The sequence below is a fragment of the Boleophthalmus pectinirostris genome, unplaced genomic scaffold (genome assembly GCF_026225935.1).
Source record: "Boleophthalmus pectinirostris isolate CB_2022bp ecotype Guang Dong unplaced genomic scaffold, ASM2622593v1 HiC_scaffold_6, whole genome shotgun sequence".
Classification (NCBI taxonomy): Eukaryota; Metazoa; Chordata; class Actinopteri; order Gobiiformes; family Gobiidae; genus Boleophthalmus; species Boleophthalmus pectinirostris.
Window position 1 is genome coordinate 17,999,721 of NW_026571447.1, and position 19,547 is coordinate 18,019,267.

The 19,547-nt window shown below is 36.4% G+C and overlaps 1 protein-coding gene across 1 annotated transcript in view; it reads left to right on the plus strand.

The window, feature by feature from the left end:
• Nucleotides 1-3,586: 3,586 nt before the first annotated feature.
• ncalda (neurocalcin delta a) overlaps nucleotides 3,587-19,547 on the plus strand; it is a 43,715-nt gene continuing 27,754 nt past the window's right edge. Inside the window, exon 1 of the mRNA XM_020937293.2 lies at nucleotides 3,587-3,919. The gene's annotated coding sequence lies outside the window, so the exon portion shown is untranslated. The remainder of the gene's footprint in view (nucleotides 3,920-19,547) is intronic.

The window sequence follows — 19,547 nt, forward strand, 5'->3', positions numbered from 1 at the left end:
TTATTTAACCTTAATAAAGCATGAACAAAGACTTATTTGTTAATGGACAAATAGTAATTTCTTAAAAATAACTCAGGCTTACCCAACTCATCTAATATCCCAACTCCTAAGCCTTTGTTTAAGTTGAGCCTGAATCATCAATAAACATTTTGTTTTTGTATTTTATGCTTTAATAATGTTAATTGAGGTAGAGTTATAAAGTGGTACCCAAGAATTTCCCCGAGGAATTGACTACAATTGTTGATAGAGCACAAGTAAGCTTGACCTTAAATATTGACTTTATTTTTGTACTGAATGACAAGTTGTCTTTCCTCTCCTGGTTTTGTCCCCAGACTGAAGACAATAAAGGAGTTGTTTGGAGGTGCTGTGTGGCTGCTTCCTCTGGACTGGGCTGGAGTCAAGTGCTTTCTTTTCCTCTCGGAGCTCTGTGCTTCCTGCGCCGCCGGGACGCAGGATTTCCCTGTAGCCGGTAACACACCCTGCACTGAACACATACTACTGCATATGAGAGGGGAGTGGGCTGGGTGTGAAAGGGGACTGTCTACCACGGGTCTGTGTCAAATACAAAGAGTCTGTATCAACAGTTTCCTCTCAGTAAAATCACTTGGCACACGAGGATGCACATTTTTCTCATTCTTTTAAAATTGAATCAGAGCATCCCTAAAAATGTATATACAGTATTATATTGTAACCTACATTTTGATTTTTACACATTTTTAAATATATTTAATATGCGGAGTGCAGGCTTTAAATAACATCCAATCCAATAAACCCGAGTTTCCCTTGGGATCAATAATGTATCTATATAAACTGCAGCCATAGTATTAATAGTAGTTGTAGTTGTCCATGTGACCTGAGAACAGTTTTTGCATCTCAGAATCAACATTTAGACCAAGTCCCACTTACGATTTATATTTGCTCATTCTAACTCCATTCTAGGACTCCACAGTGAAGTGAAGTCATGCTCCCAATCCTGTAGTTCTTCTTTTCATCTGACCTCTTTGCCCTTACGCCATGTGAACTCATGTGACAGCTTTGTATTTATCAAGTCTTTCTCTCTGACCTGAACATAACTTTCCCCGTCCTCTGGCTTCTACTATGTATTGTATTTCAGAGCCAATGTGTTCATCTTGATGATAGAGATAATTATCCTTGAGGCTCTTTATGAATGTAGACTTTTAAACAAAGCCTAGTTCAGATCATACATGAGCCCTCTGGCCATTTTGGCAGAGACTTGTATCACTCTATTAAATCTTCTCACCTCTAACAGCTTCTTCCCACAAATTGTTATAAGCCTAAACAACGCACTTTGAACTTTGATGTTGCATCTTAATATTTTAGCTACTTAATCTTTGTATCTTGTTTATTTCACAGTGTCATATGTCTTCTGCAATGACTGTCTATTTGTTTATGTGGTTGTTTTCAATGTCTCATGGTGCACTTTGAGCTTTTTGTTTTTCCAATGTGGGTTTTAACTATAAATGAAATAAACAAATTTAACTGACTAACTAACCAACTAAGTAATTATATATATTTTTTTATTGTTGTGTTATATTATATGGCTTCTAGAGATAGATTATACATTTCTTTATGGATCAATACGGTGAGTCCAAGCCAATCTTTGTACATACCTTCAGTCTTCAGTTCTGGAGAGGCTTTTCACTTGGCTGACCCTGCTCTTGTCGGGGCCCCACTGTGCTTCTATTCAAACGTCCCAGATGGTTTTCAGATGAATGTGGTGGGGGGTGGGGAGTGGAGGGGGGTTGAGGATGGGACAAGGAGGGTCTGGTGGAGGGTAGGACCACGCCACGCACCCTTTGTCTGAGGAGAAAGGACTGGCCCAGATAAACTGCATACTTTGGGAAGGGGTGGGGTAACTTTATTGGCAGCATCAAAATTAATTCACACATAAGGGAGAGTTATGGTTGGGATGGAGTCCTGGTCAAAACTGTTATATTAATAGATGACTGTATACATGGTTATGGATTTCTATGTTATATTTATATTATGTATGAGGTAATTGCAAAGTGCTTTCATTTAATTGTCTATTGTAAATATTAGGTATATTTCCCAGCTATATATACTGTATATGTAGTTCAATATGTAGACTTACACAACCACACACCATCTCATTCAGTGTTTTTTTCCCTTTATTTTTACTACTTTATACATTTTGAATACATACAGAAAACATCAAATATATAAGATAGATAAGATATTATGTAAGAAGTATGTAGCAAAAGAAAAAGTTAAATAACTATTTAATACTCAAATCTTAAATCTCAAATCTCTTTGCTTTAGCAAAAAAAAAAAAACTAAAACTAAGAACTTTACTACATAGTTCCATATATCTTAATATATCTTACTTCTGTATGCACACAAAATGTAGAAAGTAGTAAAAATAAAAAATAAAACATTCAGTGAGAGGGTGTGTCCAGACTTCTGACTGTAAGTGTATATGGCATATTGTTACTAGAAATACCTGGCCAATAGAATAATAAAATCAAGGTTGCCAACAGATTATGGTTTTATGGCACCTAACCTTCTTGGCTCGTGCATATGTTACAATACTTGGAAAGTTTTTGTGTTGTTTTTTCGGAATGCTTTCAGTGTATGGGATCATGTGACGTTTTTAAAAGCTATACATTTTGTTACTCACTTTGAGGACTGTTGCTGTATAAGACTACTTCTGTACAAATAGGCCTGTCACAATAACACAGTTTGAAACACAATTTATTGCTATAAAGAAATATAACAATATTGAAACTACTTAATAACACAGGATAATTCAAGTAAACCACTATTTTAACTGACAGTTTAAAGGCATGAGCTACAAATAAATAAGATGAAAGAAAAATTATTAACCATAGAAGTGACTGATTTAACCCTCTACAGCTCAAATCTTAAACACTAAAATAACTGAACTCTCACTATTGCACAGAAAATGTACGGACGACAAATACTGAGCCCAAAAATATATTGATCCAGTTATCATGTATTGAACAATAAGTATACTGTAACTGTATATAGTGTATTCTGGCAGGCCTATATACAAGAGTAATGTCAGGGTATTTTTTCTGAAACAGTGCTATGGGCTCAAAGACACGATGCTTCAGCCACATGCCATCACTGTTCACAAGCTCCTATTTCATCAACAATGCCTTCTCCATTAAGAAAACAAGTTCATGTTTTCTGTAGTGTTAACCAAAGCATAGTGCTCATCAATTACTGTGTAACAATTGACTTTTGTCCGGTTCAAAAGTTCACTTTGTCTGGCGCTCTGTCTGCTGCATTATTTTCACCCAAAAATAATTACTCTCTACTGCTTTTCTCTTCTTTTCTTAATTCACTCTCGATAATTTCATTAAAACCTTGGCAATATCCGCCTTTCCTCCAGCCTCTAGCTCGTTATAAAACCCTGCAAGTGTGTGACCTATTGAAAAAGCATTGAAATCATTGCTGCTTGTTTCTATAGTAACCCAGGCTTTTTCCCTTTCTCACTAACTCTCCCACTCGCTCTTTCTCTTTCACAGGCCCTGCCCCTTTTGTCAGCCAGGTCATGTGATCGCTCTGACGTCAAGCCTGGTTGGGGGAGAGGCAGAGAGGCAACAGAAAGCAAGCAGGAGCGGCAAAGAGAGAGAGAGAGAAAGAGGAGTTTGTGTGCATTTTTGCCAGACCTCCTGCCTAGACTAGGAGACTACAAGGCAGCTACAGGCTTTCGATACCACTCCCTACTATCTCTTTCAAAACAGAATCTTCTTTCTCCCTTCTACTTCCTTGTTTGAGCACACTATAGCTCTCCTTTGCCTGCTTAAACTGTTGCTCCTTCCTCGTCTTGAGCTGGTAGTAGTAACTTAGTTCATAGTCAGAGTGATAGGTGATGGACTTCTGAGCTTCTTCTACATTGCTACTAAGTGAGGTAAGCTCTTCAGTATGCTTTTTTTTATATATGTATATTTTGCCTCTCTTGGTCCACTAAGACTTGTACATTGTGTTATATGCATTGCTGGAAGCTACAAACTTGCTGCAAAAAGGAAGTTGTCTCTAACTTGACCCTGGACAAAGTATGAGTTTACAATGTGTACTTTACAATGTGGAGCTTTTTGATATCTGGAAAAGACGTTATACCTCGTTTTGTCCAAGTTAAGGCACTCTATAGTTATATCTAAAATGTCAAATTATATTTTTTGCATTGCTGAATCCTAGCTAGTTGCTGATTATGCTGTTTATTTACACTGAATAACACATTTTGCATTGAATTTTAGCCTGAGCTTATATATTTGTGAAATCTATAAGTGTATTTTTTGCAGTAGTATTTCCCCCTAATGATGTTGTTCCATACATCTTCTATACCGTGTTTATAAACATAAACATTTTTCTAAAGTTTCAAGCTTGATTTGTTCAGCAGGTTGTGGATTGTATTGATTGTATTGCTTTCTTGAGAACTAAAATGTACCCAGTTTTGTTTACAACCCCCCTGCACAGAAGCTTGGTGGAGGGAGAGATGTGCAATTGTTACGGGGGCAGAGATGGTTTACGCTGTGAGCCTTGGCAGTGACGGGCAGCTCCACATGGTTTTTCCTCCAAGAGCGTTGCTAATGTTAGAGGCACTGTGTATTATAGTGGGCTGGAGCCTCACAGTCACAGAGGAGAGAGTGTGTTTGGGAGCTAAGGGGGGGCTAAGCAGCTGCCACCTGCCCCACAGGCACAACAAGAACTCCAAAAATGCAACAAATGTACAAACGTTATTGCAACATGCACACACCAAAAACATGCCAACATCATCTGAATTTCAGCTGTAGAATGAAAGTGAAATCTGTATATTTTTAATTGGGTTCCCCTATAAAAAAGATAATATTATACTTTTTCTGCAGTACCAAGGGATTATATGAACCAATACATAAGAATATTGCATGCAAAAGTAGTACTAGTAAATAATAGTAATAGTATTGCAATGTAGTAGTGTTGTTAAAATTTAAAAGCAATTTCAATATTGAGGAAAAAGGAATCTAATAAAGTCTTGTAATACCATGTGATCATACTATTTCAGTTCAAGACATTGTAAAACTGTGTTGGACATGTGAAATTGTGGCCCATTTATGTGATTTTTTTTGGGGGGTAGTTTCAATACTGGACTTAGTTTCAATTAGTATCTGGGTATCATTGTAGCTTATTATCATGTGTAGCTAGTAGTTCATTTTTCACCCTTAAGTCCAACATATAAGACCCTTGAAATTGCCTCTTTCCCACTGCTCTCGTCTACACTTCTGATCCTCAAACAAAAGTGCACCAGTCCAAATTTCCCCCCCAAAAACAGTGTAAACACTCAGCTAGTATGGATAAGAAGAAAATCCTTGAATGCTTTTTGTCCTCCTCCGGCTTCCCCTAGTGCTGTCAGACTCTCTCTCCTCCCTCGACTAAATGATGTGGAGACCAGCCAGCAGCATGTAACAGGTCTTTTTCAGTGTAAGTGAATGTGCTGCCTCCCTGGGTGTAGACTTGAAGTGATCCTATCTAATTAAATGCTTGGGGCTGTAAATAACACTGGCCAATCAATTGAATCTTACTGTCATGGTGATTTGAGGAAAGTTTACAGTGAAATAATGCTATGTTTGGTCTGCTGGTTTCTTGTGGGCAAAGTTAAGCTTGATAATGATCAGATACAAAAAGAGTATATTTTTAGATTTACATAGTGGTTGAAAATGCCAGTGGTATACCAATATTTAAAGTGCAAAACATTTTTAGTGGAGGATCCCTGCCTCCTGCTTGTCTCCATGGAAACGTTATTGCTTTGTCTAGAATGTTCCACAGTATTAAACCTATCTATCACAAGGGAGACAAGCAGGTTACAGCATTACACTATATTGCAGTTCAGATCTGTAGAAAGTTGCCATAGAAGGATGTATTTTTGAACAATAGTAACACCCATACTGAGTAAATGCTAGATGTAAATGTTTATTGTCATACCATGGAACATTCTAGGCAAAGCAATAACATCTCCTTGGAGATGTGTAGGTAGTGGACTCTCCACCAGAAAAGTGGTGCAGTGAGTTAGTGTAGTTAGTGTAGTTAGTTATTCCAATTAGACATCTACATAAAAATGGGGAAACTTCAACTGGTCTGCAGTGGTCCAAATGTATTTTGCATTTCAAGCATTCAGACATTTTCACCGCACTTTTCACAACTTTCAGAAACCAGAGTGGAGTTTAACTAGCATTCCAACTACGCACTTCATGATTATCGAACAATAAAATGCATTAAAGGTCGATGCAGATGGTACACAGCAGACTTATTTTGATTTCAAGAGCTGCTTTTACACTATATTCATTCTGGGACAGCTTGCTGAAATACATGGGAGAAATCATGTACATGGCATTTTAATAGAGCAAAAACAAAAAGACAACTGTTTATAGATCATTTTAATTAGACAACCCCAATTGTCTTAAAGTATATCACAGAGTGGACTTCAGATGTATTGCGTTCTTCTTTGTATTGAGTCTGCTAAGTGCTTCCAAATGCGCTGGAAATGGTTTGAATCTTCTTCCTGTTTGTGAAATGAGCTGCGTAAATACCACAGACAAGAGCTCATTACAGAAGATAATGTGTGTCTATTGCACTGTTTTTGTATTGGACAATATTATTTTGTCCTCATGCATCAAGTGTAGGGAGGCTGTTAATCGAAAAAGCTGCTCCTACTGACAGCAATTGATGATTTCATGCAAAAAACGCTTTTATCTGACATCCTGCAGCTGGCTCTGCTCACTGTGCAGAACTAACCAAACAATAAGATCACAAAGCTATTAGCTCTTTAGTATTGACCGTATGTTAAGATTGCCTTATAACCACAAGGTTCACAATATTTTATGGACTTTGTTATGTATATTTGAAGGCAAGCCACACAGGCAGCAATGCTTTGTAGCAACATGGCCAAAGAGCCAAGGTAAATAGACCATGATTCATTCTGTTTGTTTCAGAGCAGTTTTCACCTTTAGTATTTGGAAATAGTTTTTAAACATGTCTACAATACTATGAGACTCTCCACAATACTGCAGTGAATACTGGGCCATAAGATTAATACTTTTTAGATGGCATTAACTAAAAATTCACATTGTAGAAACAAATACTAGCAACGGTTTTGTGTTTTGCTATATCTTGTTAAGAGACTGCATATAAAAGACTAGGGCTGTAGTCCTTTGATCAACCAGTCAATTAATTGGTAGATGGTGTTTTAATCGACTAACGCTTTTATTATGTGATTAATTATTTTATTAAGATTATAAGGACTTATAAGCTAAACAGAAGAAAGGGAAAGGCATGGACCGGGATAGGTGGGGTTTCGGGAGTGACTGGACAGTTTAATCTTTGCTTTCATTTTTGAAGGTGCTGTTTATTTGTACTCCTCTGTATACATGCTTCATCTTTGCAAAACTGAATTTAATTTTAGCTTTTGCCTTGCTACACCCCTCTTTTAGAGGATTACTCAATGCAAAGGGTCTTTAGTCGACCAAGAATTTCTTTAGTTTATTTTGCCATCACAATTTAAATTATATGCGCACAGTTTTATTGTTTTTGGTGTGATTATCTCCACTAAATTAGTTCAGTAGTTTAGTATTTCATTTGAATGAGAGTGTGATGAGTGGTCCATCTTGAGCATTTCCTGTTTACACTTCACATACTAGTTGCTGAGATATTCCCTACCTCACTTACTGGATTCTTGTTCTTCAGAATACTTGAATAGTGTTCATGTGTGTTCATTTCCTCCTCACAGCTGAGCACACACTAGAGGATGACTAAGTGGAGTGATACGGTCTCCATGACTTTGGTTCATTCATTTTTCAGCTTCTATTAAAGCTGCTGAAAGGTCAGATGCAGGAATTTACACTGTGTCCTTATCACAGGGTCATATGGTCGATACTAATGCGCCACACCTGCATATGTTGTACAGCGAGACTTTTAGAGATGAATGTTTGTCCAGTTAATAGCTGTTCTAATGGGAAAGCAGTGCAGACCTTCTCAGTTAGCAGTATTTATGCTACTGATGATGAGAATGTAGAATTCCCGTTTTGGTAGGTATGAATCCAAGAGGACCTTTTGCAAACTAGAGTTAAAAAGTACCAAGTAGTAACTCTGCTGTTGGGTCTGCCACATGATTGTATCCATAGAGATGTTGTCTGTCATACTGAAGTGTTCCATAGTATGACTATAAACTTTCTCGCATTTATTAAATTACTGTTGTTTTTATTGCTCAAAACTTCCTTGAAAAATATGCATTCTTGCTGAGCAGAATCGCCTCACCATAGATCTAACCTGCGACTTGAGCTGGCATCAGTGACATCAACGACAACCCTCACCAGAAAAGTTACACCTTTAATGAAGCATACAGTATAAAGCGTTAATGTAAGTTGCAACTAACCACAAGTTTTTGTGGTCTTGCAGGTGTGATAACATCAGTGGCTTCTTGTTGCAAGTAAAGTAGTGCATTTTGTATTTTCTAAAATCTATCATAGCATAGTGTGTTTCTGAACAAAAGCATTTTAAATCTTCATCTAGAACAACCTTGATTGATTCACAATTGTTATGTAATAGTCAAACTTCCTCCCTCCCAGTGTATTCTGCCGGAGCCCACACACACACACACACGCACACGCACACGCACACACACACACACACACACACACACTCACACACACACTCACACGACATTGACAGATATATTTACACCGTTCAAAAGATGACCAAGAAATTGCCTGCATTTTTCGCAACACAAAGCCCAAGTGAACAAGCATCGGAGGGCTTTATAACATCCTGTTTTGAACTTAAGAGGGTCTCATGTAACCTGGTGGAAACTTACTTGAAAGGAGTTTATGTAACCGTTGATTTATGAGCAACAAGACCAGGAGATAGAGAGAAAGAGTTTTGAGTGAGGAGTCCAAACTGATGTAGAGATTAAGTGGTTTTAGATGTAGTTACATGTTTATAAGTCTTTGCCATATGTTGAAGTTGGGTGTTTGTGTTACACATTGAAGAGTGCCATATATTTCTATATTTCTGATTTAAATAATACTCCATAGTTATTGATTTGGAAAATGTCCTAATATCTTGTTTTATTTCTGGGTTCATATTAAGGTTGAAACATTTTAGAAAGATTAATTGCTATTTTTTTTAAAGATTTGTGATTTAAAACTAGAATTCTGTTCATATGCACATTTTAAACTCGTCCAGTCACATTAACACTTGAGAGAAGACTGAATTATGGTCGACTAAGCTTTCACAAAAATGACATGTATTTCAGAACAAGTTTGTGGAGATCTAAAGTACAGGGTAGGCATTCACATAGTAAGACAGGATATTGTAAGTGTCACTGTTTGTACAATATTGCAATGGATCCCAACAATAATACATTATACCTAGAGTCAAGACAGTTTTGGATGAATATGGACTCATAATTTCACCTGAACACATCTTGGTCTTTAGTCGTTGGTGGTAAAAGGCAGCTGCAGACAGTTGTGAGTTTATGAAGTTGAGCTGTGTGGGACTGTCACCTGTTTGTTCAAAGTGTGCAGGATTTCAAAGTCATATCAGCAAACGTTTTATGAGCAGAGAAACTAAAACTGTCAGCACTGCAGTGCAAAGCTGACAGGTGTTTCACTACAACATTTAACCCTTTATGAAAGTGAAATAGGGCACATGTATTTAGAACCTACTGCTTTTGTAATTGGAAACAAGGGTAACTATATGATAAATAGATCCAATTATAGATTTTTGGTAACTATGGAAATGCACGGGACAACTTAAATACCCTAGCTTTTCGAAAAGTCATGTAATTTTGTGAAGTCAATAAAAGTTTTGGAAAAGTCATGTAATTTAAGTATCTGTCAGCATTCTGTTGAGTTATATGTGGCTTTTGTTTAAAAAAGACTACAATAAATGCACTGAAAGTATTTTGAATGTATAATACCATACCATAAGGTGAGTGGAAAGGGTTATCATTTCATATTTAGCCCTAAAAGACTGCCGTAAAGTCATGGAAAAACTAATGGAAAAGTTTTGAAATTTAGTCAGTGAAAGAATGGGAACCCTGTTGTCTGTTATGTTATTGTAACAAGTTCTTGCTTTACCTGGAATGTTTCGTAGTATGACATTAAGTATATACATCTAGCATTTATTCATCATATTTATTCATTCATTCATCTGTGTGATAGATTTAGGTTTCAGCTATACTGTGGGGCATTCTAGACAAAGCTGTAACATTTTCACGGAGTCAAGCACTAGAAAGTTACTCAGTGTACCTTTAAATACAACAGGACTTAATAGCATACATGAAGATGGATTCAATATTACTTTGTTTATATTTTTTATCATAAGCTGCTGCCACTCTCTTTCGGTTAATATTGTTATCCTTAATAATAGATTGGCTGTTACAGAGATTTTGTGGGTTGGCAAACAGTTAACCAATACTGTGCATCCGATTGTGTTTATAGTTGAAATACTTGAGTTTGGAGAGGCACAGTCTCTTTATAGAGGTGCCCATAACATCTTCCATGACTGCTCCTTTGTGCACTCACTGTAAAGGTCAAACTGGAAACAAAGAATCAGCAAACTGGGATTACCCTGTGAAATGTCCTTAGAGGCCCTAGTGTCAAACCACTGTGATAATTAGACAGCTTCCTTAATGAGAGTGTGAAATGGATATTGGTTTTCTTTTAGTGCTAACAACAGCTTGTACACTGGTAAATCATACACATAAGCATGCAGCTTCATTGTGTCATCTGCACTGAGACCTTCACTGTCATAATGTAGCGAGTGTATGGTGCACTGATACTTCTAGGCCATCGAGCTGTGAGGGCATTCATATTTATGTTCATATTATGTCATGTGAGAGTCCATTACATTAAAGGGCCCATATTACGCTTGGGTGTTGTGTCCTCATCAAAAATATGCCTACAGTTGTGTTTTGTTTCATTCACATATGTTTAACACACAGATCCTGCATATTTTTTTATTCTCTCAAACTGAAAATACTCTGTTCCACCTTGTGATGTCATGTAGTAATACATGTAGTAATACACTGTTTTTTTAAAATACATACACCGTCACTAGAATCATTTGGATAATTTCTGCCCTAGAATAGCTTTATATCTACAAAACTAAGGTAAAAGATAACAGTTATCTTGAAAACTATGGCTTCATGACATCACAAGGTGGAACAGAGCATTTTGAGCTTTGGTGATGTAGACAGACAAATAATTAAGGATTACTCAAACATATGTAAATGACACAAAACACAACTTGTGGTATGTTTTTGATAAGATATCAACATTATAACATGTTTTGAGATCACAAGAGTAAATTCTGTAATATAGGACCTTTTAAGACCTGTCACAATTAAAAATAAACTGTCATATATTACTACAAAGAATCATGATAAATGATCACATTGAAACTACTTAATACCACTGCCACAATAACCCTAAAGTAGGATAATCCCAGTAAACCCTTTGACATAATATTGTAAAACATGGCTAGCACAATGAAACACTTAGTTCTAGTATTAATGTGTCATTCATGTCAATTAATGGATCAACTCATATGCTATAGACACAGACATAATACTATTTTAAAACAATAAAGAAAGGCTATGCACAATAAACACTCAGCATGATATAAAATATTGTTCATCTGTATTGAAGTCGATATAGTAATTATTTTGACAGACCTAACTAAATCACTAAAATCTTAGGAACATAGATCATTCTTACACTATTCATGGCTTTGAGCTTCCTGTTTATAGGCAACACTTTGAAGACAAAAGATAGAATAATTGGTTTTGAATTATTAATTGCTATGGCAACAGTTACAAATTTATCACCCTGAAACCCTTTAATAATTTTTCTTCCCTTTGAGCAGCTCCATTTGTGATCCATGCATTTGTGCCTCTGTCTGGTGCCGTGTGCGTTTGTGTGGCCTGGGATTTATCAGCGTCTGTCTGTGGAGAGAGTTTAGGGCGGATTATTACAGCGCTGGAGTCTGACAGATTGCAGTTAGTCTTTAACTCGGCTCTGGAAAGAATGTGGTTATGAAGGCGATGTATAGAACTGTGACGTCAAATTCAACAGCGTCAATAAAGCTACAGGCTGTGGGGAGTAGAGGCCTGCCCTATATATCACTGTTATTAAACCGGACAGTGCATTCTGCATCTGTGCAACTGACTGGAGTAAGGTTGGAGAGTATAGGAAATACATAGAATCCTCGAGGGATGTGCTAAAATATCAGAATATTGTGATACTTAATTTGATCATACAGTCATTGTCGGCTACTGTATTGATTTGTCATTTTATTCAGTTATTTTGACTGCTACAATTTTGTTGCTTTTTTAGAGCATGGAAACTTTTTTTTATACAAAACATTTGACAATAAGGAATTACGACTGTTAAAATGCATTTGATTAAAAAAACATATATGATATATCACAGAATTTTATGGGAAATGAATCAATGATTGCATGTATTGCAAAATTGTGTTATAATATTGTGAGCCATATATCGTGTACCTTATCAAATCTCTGCTGTTCTAAACCCAGAATACACAGAATTACATTGCATAACAGGTTGGGAATAGCATGGTAAATATAAGTGTAATTATGTTAGCGTTAATCACTAGACACATCTGTCACTGACTTATTTTACGGTGATACAATTAATCCTAAACCAAACCTCACTGTGAAGGCTGTAAATTACCACCAGGAAACATGTTTAGTAACTTTTTTCCCTTTAGTTTCAGTTGTTGAGTTGTGCGGGCAGAAGTTCTGGGGACTCGGAGGGACAGCTGGCCAGCCCTGGTCTTTGTCGTCCTTCAATAGGCCTCTTTAGGTCAGAGGTCAGAGGTCATTGACCAGCACCCCAGTGCGCCCTAAAACCCAGAAGATCCCAGGGGACACGCACCCAGACACATTTTTGTTAAAACAATGATAGTATGTGCTCCCATATCTACGTCACAGCCATGAGAAACAGATATGCTATTTTTAGCTTTTCACCCCAAGCTGTGCAGGGCCAAGCAGGACACAGGAGACAAAGACAGGCTATTCTGTCCCTTTCTGGTGAATTCATGTTACTAATGTGGTTTTCTCTGAACCAGAAACACCTCAGGGACACTGCCTGCAGACATTTATATAGCAACACAGGACACTGGGCATTGAGCATCATTTTAATTATTTGTGGTCATGTTTTTTGTCATTGTCAAGGTTCTCTATTTGTGCAGAAATACAATTGTGAATATATGTTTGGATTATCTGGATGATAATAGATCCAGAGGATGTTAAGACAATCCAACAGAAATGTGTCAAAATGTGTCTTGTATTGATTATGTGAGGTTTAAGTATCAGATAAATGTGAATGGACAGTACATTTTATCACAAACTATATCTTTATACATTACTACAACATAAGGACATCCACTTTGTTTATTAGCAGCTCTTTTTTAGTCACACTTTGACATAATGTTATTCTAAACAATTTACTTGATATTCAAATTTGGTATATTATGTTATCAAAACAGTGTTCACAATATTATTGATAATTTGATGAATGACTCACCTCTAACTTTCAGTCACACTATTTTTATACAATGTCTATTTGGTCACATCATTGGCTGCTGTCCAGTCCACTTTATTTTATCTTTTTTTAAACAAACCTGAAATTACATAGTAGTAGTTTTATAGTATGTTGTAAAATGGAGGCATTTGTGGTTGTCATCTGGGTTATTGACAACTGCAGTAAATTGATTGAAATGAGACATACTGCCACACAGCTACAGTTCAACTGAGCCAATACACAGCTTTAAAGGACATTCAATGATACAGATTTAAATAAACTAACAACTACTGTAGATTTATTGCTTACTTAGTAGTGTTTTTGACCTAGAATGTGTCATTTATGAACAACCAACTCATTTTTTTCTTTCCATCAGCCCCCTCTCTCCACACATGCACCACTTTGTCATTCTCAGTTGCCAACACAACTCCCCCATGCCCCAGCAAATGTCAGTGTATAGCAGTTAATTAGCATCTATCTTGTGTGGGTTTATCTTGTCTTTCTTGTGGTCGTTCCTTCAGGGGTATCTAAAGCCAATCTTATGCCTCCATTTCGCCCCGCTTTTTGGGCTTCCTGTCTCACAGCTCTCGAGTCTTTTACCCATATTTGACTGTACTTCCTCTCTGTACAAGTTCAAACGGATCTAGACACATTTATCATATAACTGTCCATTGGATAAGCCTACAGTTTGATAACAGACAGATTGGCCATTCTTTCACCACTTTTGTTATGCGTTGCTTTGTCTCTGACCTTTAGGTAACAGATTGACTGACATGGTATTATGATGTAACATAGTGTGTGTACTGCGTATTAGTATAGTACAAGTATAGAGTAGACTGTCACCAGATGCCCTTCCAACTCCCAATTTATACAGACTTAAGGCTGGCATGGAGTGGTTGGGATTATGACTTCTTGTTGCTATACTAAACAATACTGACAGTTGTTTTTGCAGTTCAAGTAAATTGGTCGTATTATAACAAACTAGAATCCTTCTGGAAACTGTATATTTCTATTTTGTGGTTTTAAAATGTACTTTTAATCTCATCTACTTATCACTTTGTCTTAACAGATTTCAAACTATTATTTGTGGAGCTATTCTTTCACAGTGCGTTTGACTCCATCTTATTGGATGTATTGAATAATTCAGGCTGGCATGTGACAGTTTCTCCATGGGGACCACACTGCTGCTGTTCAGATCTTCAGCTCTTTATAATTCCTGTGTAATGCTGGCTGCTCTTTGACTGGGTCGTTGGCAGTCCGGACAAGATCCTCACTCTTGACAATTCACAAGACCTTTAACAGAAACATGCTTTGTGTGAAAAGGATTCTGAGTATGGAAGAAATAAGCTCGTCAATTGCATAGTTTTATTAGTAAATTAGGGCTGGAAATCACAGGGTCCCTCATGATTCGGTACAATATATGACATATGGCTCATGATACAATATTATCACAAAATGGGGATCCATGCAATAATCGATTTATTGTTCATGATACTCTGTGATATATTGCTGTTTTTTAAGAACCAAATACATTTTAACAACAATATTTAGTTGTTAAACCACTGCTTGTGCACAGTTAATATGAAATACATCTGCATCTTATCATCTAAACAGTTAATATGTCAAGTGTACTGCATAAACAAGTTTCCTTGTCACATCTAGAGCAGAAGTAGGACCCAAAATGCAAGACTGCATTTCCGAAGTTGCTTAATAAAACAAAGAATGACCAAACACAAAAATCCAAACGGACGTGACACTGATAATGACAATGAACCAACAAAGGGCAAAGGAGTACACAGGGTTTATATGCACACAAATGAGTAAGACTCAGGTGAAACACAAACAATCAATACAACAGGAAGTCAAAACACACACACGGCTAGAGAAATACAAAATAAAACTGGGTCAAGAATAGTAAAATAATTCAAAGAAAATTAACACCATGACATTACTTCCACTAAGTAAGCAACAAGATTGTAGTGCGGTCACAAAAGAAAATGCTAAAGTACACCAAAAATACTCTTGGCGATATATTGATATAGCAGCCCACAATAACGATACTGTATCATCAAATTTAGTATAGTGATATTTTGATATTTTTGCACACCCGTAGTTTAAATATCTGAATTATTTATTAATATCTGTATTGGAATACTGGGTTAACAAGATCTACTGTAGTCAAATCGAGGGCTTAATCAGTAGGAATAAATCAGTAATGGATTTTAACTCTGCCATCCGGAAGTCCTTTTCAGTCTCCAGATAATTCTTAATTTGTTGCATATTTTATGTAACTGTCACAACTAGCATTATGTTTTTCATTTGGAGACTGGATAAATAGTGACAGGTTATTTAAAGTAAAACCTAGGGATGCACCAAACCATCTTTTTCTGTTCTCATACTGATGTTGACAATTTAAGTATCTGCCAATACCCGATATCAGCCGAAACTAGTGCAAAGACTGAAAACTGTTATTTATTATTTAACTACATAACAGCTTTGATAATATTACATGGGTGTTTTGGGTAGTATTGTCCAGTAAATCTTATTACATCAATTTATAGAACAAAATCGGATATTGACTGAACCAATGAAATTGTGCAATATCTGTACTGATGTGTGATACCAATATTGTATTGGTGTATCCCGAGTAAAACCCATGTGCAAATTAATCCTTTTACTACAACCCAAAACATGCTACATAGGTCTCCAAGAACAGTTGATAGCCAAGGTCAGTTAAATACAATCAATCAATCAATCTGCCCAGGGACGACAGGTGGAAATTAGCACTGATGCTATAATTTGATGTACAATGCATCTCTCCTGTAAAAGTTAATGTAAAAATTGTGCGCTGTCCCTGTCTCAAATAAATAACTAAATAAAATAAATACTGAAATCACCCAAAGATAATTATGTTGTTTAGTCATTTTCAAAAGTCTTGTACAGTAGCCTGTACAAGACTTTATAAGAGTTTATTTTTCTTGTATATTTTTGTGTATTATATTTGAGCTCTTCGTAATTTGACAGGTAGATCCACCCACACTGACTATTCTTGCTCCAGTGGTGTCTCCTCTATGACATGTTTACAGAGACATGGTTGATCTGATACCGTGATAACTAGTCCACAGTCTAACAAACCTTTCGTTTCCACGGAGGACTGTTGCTGTGGAAACAGTACATTGTCTTGTCCAGTCATTCCACAAACAGCTTACACTGACAATATAGATTTTAGACTCTTATTTCTTTAATAAACCGTCATCTACAGAAAAAGTAATTAATTTAAGATTGGTAGGATCTGCAATATACTTCTCCCCAATTTACTGGATTCTTTTGACCTTTTGGATTTGTTCATGCTTATTGTAACATTTTCATATAACATGTTTGTTTTTGTGTTCAAATGGTAAAATTACGTTGATGTATTACATTTCTATTCAAAACATGTTGAGTATCACCTTCCCACATATATCATCCTGTGTGTGTAGAACAGTGAGCCTTATAAAGCCACATACCACTAATACTAACCCAGTGACTTTTGAATACTTAAGTCAGCTATGCAAGTGAACTTTCTGTTGACATAATGTGGAGAAACTAAAAATGCTGGCAGCTGTCTCAGCACTGAACCATGGTCTACATTGCCATTTCCTCTTTATATATAATCATTTTTATTATTAATAAAATTTTATGCAATGATGCTGGTTTGTTTTTATTAAATAACACAGTTGACGAGAAAACAAAACAATGTATTTTTTCCTGTGACTAATTGCTTTCTCAGCCAAGACTCAGATCGTGCCACGCGTTATTTCTCGAGCTCGCCTACCAGTCTGCAAACTCTCTGAAGCAATGTTTTCCCAGGACTCTGTGTTCCTCCTGACCTCTGACCCCCCACTGTGATGTCATTTCCTCCTCTATTTATTACTTTCCGTGATGCTATTTCCTGTTTCTATATTTTCCTTTGAGCACAGGAAACTGGCAGATCTTTGTGGAGTCCCTCGGGGTTTTTCAATCAGGACCATCTCTCGTCTCCGTGTCTAGGGCTGAACGATTTGGAAAAAATGTAACTGTGATATAACTTTATGACGAACATTTCGATTGCATGTAGATTTGTGAATTATGTTTTAATTATAGGCCTGTCACAATAATTATATATCTACTTATCGTTGAAAGCTGGAATAATATATTTTGGGTCTCTATTTATCATGGGTACACTTTCTTCTGTGTGAAAATTTCTGCCATTTTTATTTAATACGGTAACATTAGAGGTGTAGAAGGTAGAATAAGTTCTATGGCTAATTATTAGTTCATTCAAAACGTGTTATGACAGGCCTATTTAATAATAAGACTGTTCAAGAGACATATAAGACAGGATATTTTGTTTGTGAAAGAAATTGTGGTACTTCCAAATGTACAACCTTTGCCATTTGCTAATTGTATTCTGTTCAGATTATGATTTTGATTCAGCTGTGATTAATCTTGTGACTGGATGTGAGGCCAAGAGCCGTAACAGACAGTACTGTTTAGTTCTGATTAGGGCTGTGGGGAACACTGCTTCCCAGTTTAACCACAGTAAATTACTCCAGACCTATTTTGGTCTTTTTGGTTTTATTTTCTGCTCATTTAGACCTGGTTTGAAAATAGGGATGTCAAATTTAGTTAATCCATAATCAGGATTATTGAGGTAACATTGACACCATAAATGTAGACTAATCCGCTATTTAAATGAATTCTACCTCCTAAAAATTAATCCTAAATGTTCTTTTATCTGACTGTTTATAATAAATAAACTTGACTTTATCTTTCAGAAAGTTTTGGTACATAAAACTGGTAACAGATGAAAAATATTTGTAACGGTTATTAAGGATTTCACTGTTTGGTCATGGTGAAAATAATAGTGAATATTGTTAGTGATGTTTCTTTTCATAATAACTGTATCATCACTGCATCAAATTATATATTGTGATTTGTTACATCCCTTGTTTGAAATGGGGATCTGGATTATTCTGAGTTTTTGTGTCTTATTTAATATCTTTCAGTCGTTTCAGTCCATTTGATCAGTTTCTAACATCAAGTCTTATTTAAATGTGAGTGTATTGGACCAGTAGCACATGCATATCTCTATTTAGCACGCTTAACACATTTCTCCATCTGTTCTTGGGAGCTTTCTACCATATTTAACATCATGAGTTATCGTCAGCTTTGCCCCAAAGATTTGGCGCGTTGTGCCACCATCCCACCTCAGCTTCTATCACTATGTGTATCTTTAGCTGGTGTGAGCATGTGGGAGGATGTACTTTTTAATCATAATCCGACTTATAGCTATGAGGAATGTAAATTGTTTCAGTTCTGTTGACTATGTTTTCTATGCAGACAAATTTTTGAACCTTAGTAGTTGCATTAACTTCATAATCATATTTAGTTTTTGAATTATGCAACTTCACACATTGTTCCAACTTTTGTATGTATTTCTGTGTCAAAGAAAGAAAGTTCTGAGATTGTTTTAGTTTTGTTACCATTAAATATGTTCTCTATGCATATTATCACAGCATCATATAAACCGCTACAGCTATGGAAAATAAATAAGATCAATATTCAGAAGTAAAGAAACAAATCTATTTTCTATTGCCTGTCTTTTTCCTGCCTGTGTTTCTAGCCCTTCTACTGAAGTCTTTAACTTGACTATAGTGTTTCATGAGCGTTTGTGGATCAGCAGGTGAATGATGTGGCCAGTCAAAGCCACAGGTCCCACCAGGACCCACCAGGCCTATTCTACCCACCCAAATGAACAAGGTCAGGGTCCATTCTGTTCAACACAAACACAGGTCTGCAGGAAGCTGGTGACTCACTGTGACTCAAGTGCCTCATTCTTTCTCCCTTTCAAATGTAGTTCAGTTCAAACAGCTAAAGGATACAGGATATTTAACTAAGCGTGGATCCGTCGAGTTGATACTAAAGCTGTTACTGACA